Source organism: Dasypus novemcinctus, chromosome 9 (genome assembly GCF_030445035.2).
Source record: "Dasypus novemcinctus isolate mDasNov1 chromosome 9, mDasNov1.1.hap2, whole genome shotgun sequence".
NCBI lineage: Eukaryota > Metazoa > Chordata > Mammalia > Cingulata > Dasypodidae > Dasypus > Dasypus novemcinctus.
Genome location: NC_080681.1, coordinates 96,324,136 through 96,336,402, shown reverse-complemented (window position 1 = coordinate 96,336,402; position 12,267 = coordinate 96,324,136). Strand labels below are relative to the sequence as shown.

The 12,267-nt window shown below is 46.5% G+C and overlaps 1 pseudogene; it reads left to right on the top strand.

The window, feature by feature from the left end:
- The first annotated feature begins 1,044 nt into the window (after positions 1-1,044).
- Positions 1,045-1,826, top strand: LOC111766225 (Y-box-binding protein 1 pseudogene; annotated as a pseudogene).
- Positions 1,827-12,267: the final 10,441 nt, after the last annotated feature.

Here is a 12,267-nt window from a genome sequence, read left to right as displayed (position 1 = left end):
TCTGACATCTTCCAGGCCTTCTGGGACTGGACCTCAAGGCAGTCTTTCAGCTGTGCCCTCCCTAGGCTGCCAGCCTCAGAGGGGCCCAAGCTGTTCCCTGAAATCTCTGTATCATTTTATAGCTCCCTCTGCGTACGTGTGAGTCCATGTCACTCTCACGGATGGGCAGGCTCTTGCTCTCTCTGCCTTTGGAAAACCTACTCACCCTTTACCTTTTTGGAAGCCTTAATAGATCTCTAGTCCAAAATATATTTTCCCTCCTTTGTGTCTTCACAATGTATTGCTCACATCTTTGAACCACTGTGGCAAAATATTTATTTGTGAAATGAAAAAGTTATTTATTGGTTATCATATCTAGCTGCCTTCTAAGAAGGGTGGAGTCCAAGAAGTGTCCTTTGTTTGTTGAGCTGGGTGATGGATGTGGGGAAGCTGAACTCGCAAAACTGGGGGAAACCTGGGTCATATGCCTCGGCTTGAGCAAATGAAGAGCTAGAGAAAGATTTGGGGGATGGGGTATGATTAAGGGGGGCTGTAGATTGGGGAAGGCTGGAGCCCCCATAGCAGGAAGGCTAAATAGGGATGGGGAAGAAGTTAGCCTGCCATGGCTTCAAGATGCAGGCAGGAGACATGAAACTCCTGAGTGGGAAACAAAGGATGTTATTACTCACAGCAGTAGCAGCAGCATTTGTGCTGGTTTCCCCAACTCCAGTTCCGGCAGGGTGACACAGCAAGGGCCAGGTGATGCCTGCACATGCAGTGGATTTCATTCCCTAGCTTAGGACACCTGGGTCTTTTTACAGTGCCCACCTAAAGGCTGCCCTAGAGGGAGACCTAGCTTTATCATACTGGACAACAAACTATCTCTCTGCTTTGGAGGGGGCACTATCTCTAGCCTCCAAGACTGTTCACTGCACAATTAACTTTTAAAGATAGTCATGGGGTTCAAGCCAGAGCAGGAGCAAAGAGCAGACCCAAGAGAGCTCTGGGCAGCCCCACTGCAGCCAGCCCCAGGCTCCATCACTGCAACCCTGAATTTGGGGAACAGTAAAGTGGGTCAATGTAAGAAATGGATATGGTTCATTGACAGGAATAACACCAAGGAAGATGCATTTGTGCACCAGCCTGCCATAAAGAATAACCCCTGGGAGTACCCTCGCAGTGTTGGAGATGTGGCTTTTGACATTGCTGAAGGAGGAATGGGTGTGGACACAAGCCTTGGTGGAGTTCCATGCAAGGCAGGAAATATGCAGTAGACTGTACCCATTGTTGGCATTATCCACGTCACCAGGGTCCTCCACGTTATCACCAGCAGAATCATCACATTAGTGGGAGTGGGGAAGAGAAGGAGGGATGGGCAAGTGCTCCTGAAGGCTGGGCCAGCGATGCGGACCCTACCATAGGAGACGCTGCCCACCTACTACACGCGGAGGCCCTGTGGGGGTTGACTGTCTTCCAACCACCTGTGCAGGGCGGAGTGATGGAGGGTGCTGACCGCCAGGGTGCAGGAGAGCAAGGTAGACCTGTTCTCACATACAGCATGTATGGGGTAATAGACAATGATTTTGATTCTGCAGTGGCCTCCTTGCCAAAGACAGCCTAGAGAGGACAGCAATGGAGAGGATCAGGAAAATCAAGGAGAAAAGCCACCTCACTGTCAGTACCACTACAACCTCAACTGTGGGCGCAGATACCCTGAAAACCCTACACCACAAGGCAAAGAGACAAAGGCAGCCGATTTACCAGCTGAGAATTCGTCCACTCTGGAGGTTGAGCAGGAGGGGGCTAAGAAAATGTCTGCTTACCATCTCTACCATCATCCAGTTTAGTCATCCAACAGGAAGAAATGAATATGAAATTCCAGCAGTAAGAAGTGAACAAGAGATGGAGCTGAAGACATTAAGTGCTTGCTTTTTGCCCATTGAACAGATAACTAGGACTATCTGCATTACTTATACAACATGGGGTGTTTGCTATTTATATGTAAAGATGTCTCTTTTTGGTAATGACAAATGTGTGTTTTAAGAAGCTTGGTTTTTCCCAATACACTTTCAGAGGTTTTTAAATGGTTTCATATCTGGCCAGGGTGAGTTTTTTAAGAACGTCATTTTAACTTGTAATAAAAGTTCACAACTTGATTTTTTCCCCCAAAAAAGTCAACAAACAGCAAGCACCTGTTAATAAAGGTGTTAAATAAGTAAAAAGAAAAGATGGTCCTGAGCAAAGATAGTGTCTTTGCCCACCTACTGTGCAGAAACAGGGGAGACCCATGGAGAAGGGTTTCCCATGAATAAGGTGAAGTGCTGATCCCTGCCTAAAATGAGGTGTGACATGAGACTAGAGGCTATTAACATTTAGGATTTCCTAGACACAACTGGGTTATGAGCTTTTATAGTGTGCTTTTTGAAAAAGTTAGTTTGTTATATGCTCTATCAGTTAGGTATTGCTGCATAACACATCCCCCAAAACTTGGTGCCTAAAATAAAAATTATTTATTATTGCTCATGAGCAATGAGTCATCAGGGAGGTTCTACTCATTTGGCCTGCGTTGGGCCAAACTTGGCTTACATTTCTTCAGCCTCAGCTGGGACAACTTGAGCTGATTTGTCTCTGTTCCATTTGGTCTTTCATGGCATGACAAGATTCCAAGAGATGGAGAAGCGGTGCCAAGGCCCCTGGAGGCCTAGGCTTGGAACTGGCACACAGTTATCCCTGCCACATCCTATTGACCAAAGCAAATCACAAGGCCAGCCCAGATTCAAAGGATGGGAAATAAATTCCACATTTTATGAAAGGAATTCCAAAGTCACTTTGCAAAGGCATATACATGCAGAGAGAGGAATAAGTCGGGGCATTTTTACAATCCATCAATCATAGTTGCCTCCCCTAATGAACTTGTAGCTCCTAGATAACAGGGATTATATTCCATTAGCTTGGTAACTGGCCTGGCCAGGGCTTAGAGATGGCATCAATAATGTCTGTCAAGTGAATGCATGGCATGTAATAGTATGAATGAATGATACACAGGAAGGAATTTTTCCCTCTGTGAATTAGACATCTGCTGGGGAAATTCACAGAACCAGCGTGCTGGTATCTGCCTCAGATCACAGCCACCTCTGCCCAAGACTGTGCATGGCTCTCTCGGCATCTCATCCCACTGCTGCTGCATTCACTTGGGGCACATCATCTCTACAGCCTTGTTACTGCTCTGCCTCTTTCCAGCCCATCCTCTACCGCCTCCCTAGAAATCTTTCTAAAAGGCACACCTGTCATTCCTCAATTTATACCTGTTGCTGGCTCCTCAGGGTCTAGAGGATGAAGTCTCAGCTCTTTAGCATGACATTCATGGCTCTTTGCACTCAGGCTGTGGATCCTGCTGTTCCTTGCCATACATTCCACACTTCCTGCCACCTCAGGTCACCCACAAATCTTGAACATGGCTGGTGCAGCCCCATGAACTTAGGTCCCAGCTGTGCTCTCTGCCTGCCATGCACCTGCCCTGATTCTCCCCCTTTGCTCCAATGTCACCATCATCATCTACAAGACTGGCCTACACTTTGCTCTCAGACCACTCTACAGATGTCTCCCCCCCTCCCCCCCGCAAGAGATCTGCCCACCTGGAGCCTTTGTGGGAAGTCCGCGCTCCTGAAGAACAAGTGTACTTTTCGTGGATTTCCTTGGGACTCCCCACTCCCACCCCAACCCTCCCTGAGAGCAGTGTGGGCTCTTACGCAGGAGCTGACTTCCAAATATTTGCAGAAATGAACTGAGATTTACAGAGAGAAAGAGAATGAGGAAGAGCAAGAGAGAGAATGAGAGAGACACCTGGGGGAGAGAGCTTGCTCGCAGTGTGGCCTTGGCACAGGTGAAATCTTCCCTGGCAGCTGGCTCTGCCTCCTGCTGGGAGCCTGGCCCTCGGGCTCGTCCCCAGCAGTCCTTTCTGGAACAGGTCATAGCCTGTGGGCTAAAGGCTTTCCACCTGAAGGCTCCTCCTGGAAGTGTGTCAGGGCCTCAGCCCCCAACAGGAAGGACCCTGCTCTGTACTGAGAGGAGGTAGGGGTGGGAGGCAGCTCTTCCATTGTCTTGTGTTTACATCATTGTACTCTTTGTTATTAGCTTTATTTAATTTGTTACTTAATTACTGTTTACTGAGTATGCTTGCATCTAACATGTATTTATTTGCTGTGCATTTTTAATTTAGTAGATTTTTCCCCCCTTTTCCTTTCTTTATATCTGTGCTGTTTATTCTAATAATGCATGAGCAGGTAAAAAAAAAAAATTAAACAATGCAGAGAAAGTGAAAGTCCCTTGATATCTCACCCTTCAGAGATAACCATGGTTGACAGTTTGGTGTATGTCCTTTCAGACTTTTAAAAAAATGTGTAGATACGTATATAGAGATGTGACCCAAATATATCCAAAAAGCCTTTAAGGCTGGTCTTTGCCCAACAGTGCATCCAAAATAACCCAATTGGATTCCAGAAGCCTGAAGAATAATGTAAATCTTTATTGTTGGTTTCCTTAAAAAAGTGATGCAGGGGTTTTTCACAGCATATCTCACAGAGGCCTTTGTGAGAGTCTGCTTTAGGCATCTCTCCTTATCCTCCAAGTGTCTTACTCACAGCAACTGCTAAAAATCTCTTCTCACTTCCTCCCACTCATCTCTTCTTTCTTTGGGCTGTGCCCTCCTGAACTCTATTGACGCGGGACCCTCATCCCCAAGTATAGCTCCCAGAAAGTGCCTCTTCTCTCTGAATGCTTTTCTTGGAAGGATCAGTTCTCCTGGAATTTTTAAGAAGACATTTGCCACATCCCTTTATCAGCATAAATAGAATCATATTATACATATTGTTCAGTTAACTCACTTTTTTCACACCCTGCTAGCTCATGGATATATTTCCATGCCTATGCATTCAAATCTACCATCTTCTCTTAAAGTGGAGAGTACTGTTCCATTGAATGGATGGTCTGCAATTTATTTAACCTATCCCTTGCTGTTGAACATTCAGGGGAGGGGAGGTTGGTTCTAGCTTTTACTTGACTTTAAATTTTAATACCTTTTCCTTCTCTTCCACATTGATCTCTTAGCCTGCCCCAAGTTTTACTGTTCTAGTAAAGCTGAGGAAGTTGCAGGGCTTTATCTTTTTGTTTTGCCCAGCACATGTTTCCCCTGTCATTCTTCTGATTCCTTTGGGAAACTCCCTTTGCACTCCTTGTGTCCCCGGGAACTCCCATTGTTGACCACTCTCTGGCACAGTGACAGGCACATGACCCAGGTTGGCCAATCAGATGACTCCTTCATGTGCTGGGCACAATGATAATCCAATCAGTTCCCACCATCCATCTCCACTGCCCTTGCCCTAACCCTCGTCTTGTCATCTCCCACCCAGACCACTGCAACAGCTTTCTCTCTGTTCTTCCTTTCCTGGGCTGCCCAGCTCTCATCCTCCAATGGCTGTTCATGGTTTCTGACTCAGTTATTCTTGGGCTTAAAGCTGTTAGTGACTTTCTGCCCTATATAAATAAAGTCCTGTCTCCTGAGTCTGCCATCTGGAGCCCTCAGGACTTGGCTCCTGTTTCTCTCTCCAGGCTTGTGGCTCCCTGCTCTCCAGGCAGATCCCACCACTTCCCAGTGCGTGAGCATACCCTGCATTTTCCAGCTTCCTTTCATGCTCTTCACTCCACAGAAGTCTCACTTCCAAACAATGTCCATCTGAGTCAAAGTTAGCATTCAAGCCAGCAAAAATAAGGGGTGGCGGTAGCTATTTTAAGGGTAGAAACCAAACTCAGATAGACCTCATGGGACCTGGGAGACCATCAGATGTTGAGACAGACTCTCTCCATCTCTCAGTGGGTACATAGCTCTACAATGTATGCCATTTGTCCTGTCTCTGCACGCTTATCTATTTAAACATATGTGATGGCAATTTATTTGTAGTACTTGCCTCCTCCCCTACTATACTTCAAACACTTTGTATTCTTCGCCAGGTCAAACCCAGTGCCTGGCACATTGCAAGCAGGAAATTTAAGCTCACAATGTTGTAGCACTTGCCATGTATGATGCACAGTGATACCTATTTTCATATTCTTTTTATTTACTAGCCCAACACCCTCTAAGAGTAGGAACCAGTATTTTGCCCATTTTGCAAATGAAGAAACTGAGGCAGTACCTTGCCCAAGCAAACAGAGCTTGTAAGTGAGAGAACTGGGATTGGAATCCAGTACATTAACTCTTTGAATGAATACATTAACTCATTAATTAACAGACAGGATCTTGATGTCATCTTCTCTAGATTCTGGTCTCTAGATGGAGACTCTCCAGAGAGGCAACTAACACTTTTCATCTTAAACATCTCTAATGATGAACCCACCTTTTATCCCCTACTCTGATGATTTTATCCCCCCAGACATCAGGCTTTTCTTCCTTCTGCCCAGTCATATGGTGGTTTGCAGTTAGGTACCTTGGAAAAACATGTTCTCAGACATGGTCCATTCCTGTGATTGTGAAGTCTTGTCAATGGGACCTTTTGATGGGGTTACTTTGGTTTAGGTGTGGTCCAGTTTGAGTCAGGATGGGTCTTAATCATATTACTAAAGACCTTATAGGGGGAAACGGACTTGGCCCAGTGGTTAGGGTGTCCGTCTACCACAGGGGAGGTCCGCGGTTCAAACCCCGGGCCTCCTTGACCCGTATGGAGCTGGCCCATGCGCAGTGCTGATGCGCGCAAGGAGTGCCCTGCCATGCAGGGGTGTCCCCTGCATAGGGGAGCCCCACACGCAAGGAGTGCGCCTGTAAGGAGAGCCGCCCAGCGCGAAAGAAAGTGCAGCCTGCCCAGGAATGGCGCCGCCCACACTTCCCGTGCCGCTGACGACAACAGAAGCAGAGAAGCGGACAAAGAAACAAGACGCAGCAAATAGACACAGAGAACCGACAATGGGGGTGGGATGGGGGGGAGGGGATTAAATAAATAAATAAATAAATCTAAAAAAAAAAAAAAAAAGACCTTATAGGGAAGGTTACATAGAGGGAACAGCCAGAAGACAAAAGTCAATGGAACCTAGAGGAGAAGGGAGAGGTCAGGAGAGGCCTCCATGTGCACTGCCATTGTGCCAGAGGAGCTGAGGGCCAAGGACCTCTGGCAGCCAGCCCTAGAATGACAGCCTTCTGGAAGAAAGTATGGCCTTGATGACCCCTTGACTTGGACTTCTCTTGGCCCTAAAACTGAGCCAATACATTCCCATCATTTAAGCCAACTCATTGCTTAGTACTGGCTTTGGCAGCCAAGAGAGGCTTTTCTGACCCCTTAATGTAAGGTAGCCCCTTATTTCCAGTTTCTCTTTGTTCTGGTTATCTATTACTACATAATAACTAACCCCAAAATGTAGTGTCCTAGATCAACAATCATTTTATTATCTCTTACAGTTTCTGGGTGCCAGGAATTTGGGAAGGGCTCAGCTGGGTGGTTCTGGCTCAGAATTGCTCATGAAGTTGCAGTGAAGGTACCTGGAGCTGGAACAGTGGAGGACTGCAGCAGCTGGAAACTGGGTGGGCCTCTCTGTCTCTAAGACTATCTCAGTCCTCTCTGTGTGGTCTCTTGGGGGTGGCTGTTTGGGCTTCCTCACAGCATGGTGGCCTCAGGGCAGTTGGCCAGATCTTATATCACTCTCAAGACTCCTGGACAAATGCTTTATCACTCAAAGAAGAAACTGAATCTTCTTTTATGACCAGACTTGGAAGGCACACAACTTTGCTTCTGCCACACTCTATTGGGCACAAGTGAGTCACAAGCCTGCCCAAATTCAAGTGTATGTGTGTGTGGGAGGTGCATACTTCATGGGGCTTGGCAAGGTTCTAGAAAGACACATGGGACCAGAGATATGGTTGCAGCCATATTTGGAAAATACAATCTCCCTACTAACACAGTACCTTGTGAGACTTATCAGTACCTGAAAGTGCCTTACTTATTATTAGTCCTTTCTCCTCTACACCCAGCCCACTCAAAAATAAGATCCATGGAGGAAAGGACCTTTTCTGCCTGGTTCACCTTTATATTCCTAGTGCCTGCCTTACAGTAGGCACATAAAATTTTTATTGAAACAATGACTGAACTGCTACTAGGAATACCAGAGATCTGAGGGGGACTCTCAGAGTACCTGCAGCTTTAGTTTTCAAGCAGCTGCTCAAAAAACATTATCAGAAACTCTGGAATTTATATTCAAGGTTGTTCTGTAGGCTGGGGCCCTGGGTCTCATTAGTTTGAGTGTCCTAGACCCCAGGCTCCAACTGCCCCTCAGCTGGCCCTCTGAGTTCTAGCATCAGGGTATACTCACAGCAAGAATTCGTCCTCACTTTTGAGGATCTCCCCCCACCCACGCCCCACCCCCACCAGAGGGAGTAGGAGTCCAAATGTCTGCCTCCAGCTTCATCTTGGTGAAAAACACATATCATTTTCTCAGGGAGCCTGATTCAGAGGGAAGTGCCCCTCTACCCTGAGCTCCTGCTTTCTGGGAAATAATTCTTGTGGGTTCTTTACATATAAAAGAAAATTTCACTTAAGCTTTTCTACAAAGGCTATATATGGGCCCCCACCCAGAGCTCATCTGACAAATACTTACGAATGCCTACTCTGGGTTGATGTAGAGGATTGAACTAAAGAAGAAAGATCCAGCCCTTGTGGGATTCATATTTTAAGTGGAGGCAACTAACCTCCTTCATGGTCCTTAACTGTACATTCCAGTGCACAAAACTACCGGTTTCAGTCAGGCCCTGGGGAATTCTGTTTCAGAGGCAGGTGGCCCATGGGCCACTGTAGCAGTTTGATATTACTAATGAATTCCAAAAAGAAATATTGGATTATGTTTGTAAACTGATCTTTTCTTCTGGGCATATTAGATTATATTGGATTCATAGGTCTACTTGATTAAGTAATTATGTAAACCTCTTATGCCAGTAGGGCATTGAGTCCCCACCCATTAGTGGGGACTCACAGATAAGAGGCTTTGTAAAGGACAGAGTCAGAGGGTTCTTAATGTTGGAATTTTGATGTTGGTGTTTGATGCTGATGTTTTAAGCTGGCACCCCGGGAAGTAAGTGCACAACGGAAAGAAAAGCAAGCCCCAGAAAGAAAGGAACATTGAATCCAGAGAGAAGCAAGGCCCTGGAAGGGAGGAACCCAGGAAGCCTGAACCCTCACAGATGTTGGCAGCCATCTTGCTCCAACACATGAAAATTGTTGGAGAAAATACGGTGCTTACTGGGATGTGGAGACTGATGTGACTATAGATAAAGAAAAAATTTATGGAGAAGCTCTCCCAATGGAGGGGTCTGAAGAACAGACTTCAACCCCCCTACTAGCATGGTGGGGCCTGAAGAGAGACTGCAGCCCACTCCTGGAAGGGGGGGATTTGAATTTATACAGAACTTTCCTAGGCGGGGAAGTGATAGTTGGTGGGAGGGGGTTGAGGGTCTGAGGCAAGGGCCAATAGGAAGTCCTAGAGGTGAAAACTTTTCCTCATAGTGACTAAAAGATAGTGGGTTAGGAAGTTATGGTATATTGGAATGCTGCAGGAGCAGATGTTTCTTTGTTCTGTAGGAATTTTATCTCCCTCTAATATGTAGGTAGGGAAGGTTTCCATTTCCCTTTACTCACCTCTCTATGTGGTTTCTTTGTTTAACCTGTGGGGAAGTGCCATGCCCTTAGGCATGTAGGCTTATGGGGGATGGGGTTAGCCTTTCCCCAAAGCATATTAGGGGAAACTGAGCTACAGCTTGTTAATTATTGCAAACCTCTAACAAAAATAGACTTTGGTAAGGGAAATAACTTATGCTTCTTAGCCTGGTATCTGTAAGCTCCTACCCCAAATAAATACCCTTTATAAAAACCATCCAATTTCTGTTGTTTTGCATCAGCATCCCTTGGCTGACTAATACAGCCACACTTAGCCTAACATTAATTTAACACATGCTACAACAAAATGGAGGTAAGCAAGACGTGTGTGGTTCGTTCTGAAGGGGAGAGAAGACTCTTGTGGCTAGATGGCTGCAGAGGTTTCAACAGTGTAAAGGGAGGTGTAGAGGTGTAAAGGTGGATGTTCCAGCAGAGGGACGAGTGTGGTTGTAGTGTAGACTGTCCAGGAGGAGGAGGCAGGAGATGAGGCTGCTGCTGAGGTTTGGAGCCCACTGAGGCAGTGTTGCTGGGTTAAGGCCACAAGTTTTAGAATTAGACCGACTTGATGCTGAATGAAGACTTGGATACTCAGAAGCTCTGCAGCTCTGGGCAAAGTCATACAACCTCCTTGAGACTCAATCGCCACATTTGGACACAAACAACAACAAAAAAGGATAATTATGTTGTATTAGTTTTCTATTGCTGATATAACAAATTACCACAAACTTAGTGGCTTAAAACAACACAATTTATTATCTTACAGTTTTGGAGGTCAGATATCCAGATCAGGGCTGAAGCCAAGCTGTCGGCAGTGCTGCGTTGTTCTTGGAGACTCTAGGGGAGAATCCATCCCTTGCCTTTTTCAGTTTCTGGAGGTGGCCCCTGTTCCTTGGCTCCTGGTTGCATCACTCTGACCTCTGCTTCCACCATCACACCTCCTTCTCTCGCTCGGATCCTTCTGCTTCCCTCTGAGAAGTACTCTTGATATTGTAGTACCACCACCCCTGTCCCAGTTGACCGAGATAATCTCATCTCAAGAGCCTCAAGCTCATCACATCTGTAAACTCCCTTGTGCATGTAAGGTAACATAGTCACAGGTTTGGGGATCAGGACATGGACATCTTTGAAGGGCAGCTATTCTGCCTACCATGTATGTCACTTCACTGAGTTGTAAAGATTAAATGCGAGGATGCATGTAAAGCGCTGAGCCCTTGCCTGACACACAGAAACCTCTCGGTGTAAACCAGGTATTACTGTTCTTATCAAGAGTGCTGAATCCATACTGACAGCCTGGGCCTCGTCCTGAGGGTAATGTGGTGTTGTCAGTGGAGACCCACGACTCATTTTAAGCCTGGACTCAACAAGGCAATGGGAGGTTGGCTGGAATGGGAAGTGGAAAGGGAAAGACAGCAAGAGTGTTTTTGTTGTGCTTGGGTTTTTTGATGAGGCGCAGTCCCTTCATGAACAATGTGCTGTCTCCTCACCAGGTGTGCCAGGCTGCATGGATGAGAGGCCTGGGCTGAGATGGGGCTTGCAGACTTAGAAACTGGCCATCGTCTCAGCTTCCTGCCCTGGTCCCCCAACACTTGTTCGGCTCTCAGTTTGACCAGATTTCCAGCCATCCTTCTTTGCTCTCTGGAACCTGAGCAGTGCTCTTCCACTGGGGACAAAGTCCCCACTGACTAATTGCTGGTATTGGACATTCACAGGTGTTCATTGCAGGCAGCTCTGGCCAAGGTCCCTGCTTCCAAGAGTGACCTCGAACAGACTTTGTAGCCAACCCCCAAATCAGCATCCAATACTGTGGAGTCACGAAATTAGGGATGAACTCTCTGTTTAAGATCACCAGCTACCTTCCTGTAGGGTAGGAAACCTCACCTTGAGAGCCCGGAGGGCCAGGGACTTCCCCTTGAAATGGTAGGTGGGATTTGATCAAGAAGGGTGGACATTTTTCTAGGGTGAGGGGCCACAATTTTCATCAGATGCTAACGTGGATCTTGAGCCCCTAATTGTTCATGACTCCAGAGAGACATGTCAGCACTTAAATTCTTGACCCCAACTGATCTTGCTTTCTTTTATTTGCTCAACCAAAAGTTTTGGACAATCGTATCATGATGCAGTGGTGCCAAGTTGAAGCAAATGCTGCTTCGTTTTAGTTGTGAGGGGCTCAGGCCAGCTCTGGGTTTTGAGGAATATAATTGCCCAGCAGACCCAGAGCCTTCTCTTTTCTGCTGAGCTCTGCCACTCCTACCTACATTCATTATGTGGGGGCTTATCCGCAGAGGCCCCAGGAGAGGGGTGGCGTGACTCCACTCCTGATGCACACGCTCCCCCTGGTCGTGCCCTCTATTAGAGCATGGCCGGGCAGACCCCTTGGCCTTTCTCCTGGAGTTTGAAGGGATCAGGATGAAGGCTGAAGCTTAGATTTTTGAGCAGAGGTAATTTCAGAGGTGGAATCATAGCTTAAGGAACTCTCTGGAGAATTTTCCTGATGCAAAGCTAACAAGACATTGTGATAATTTCTCCAGAGCTGGCCTCATTCCAAGTTGGATTTTAAACGCAGATTATAAAGCAAACACCATCCCCCACAAGTATTAAAGGA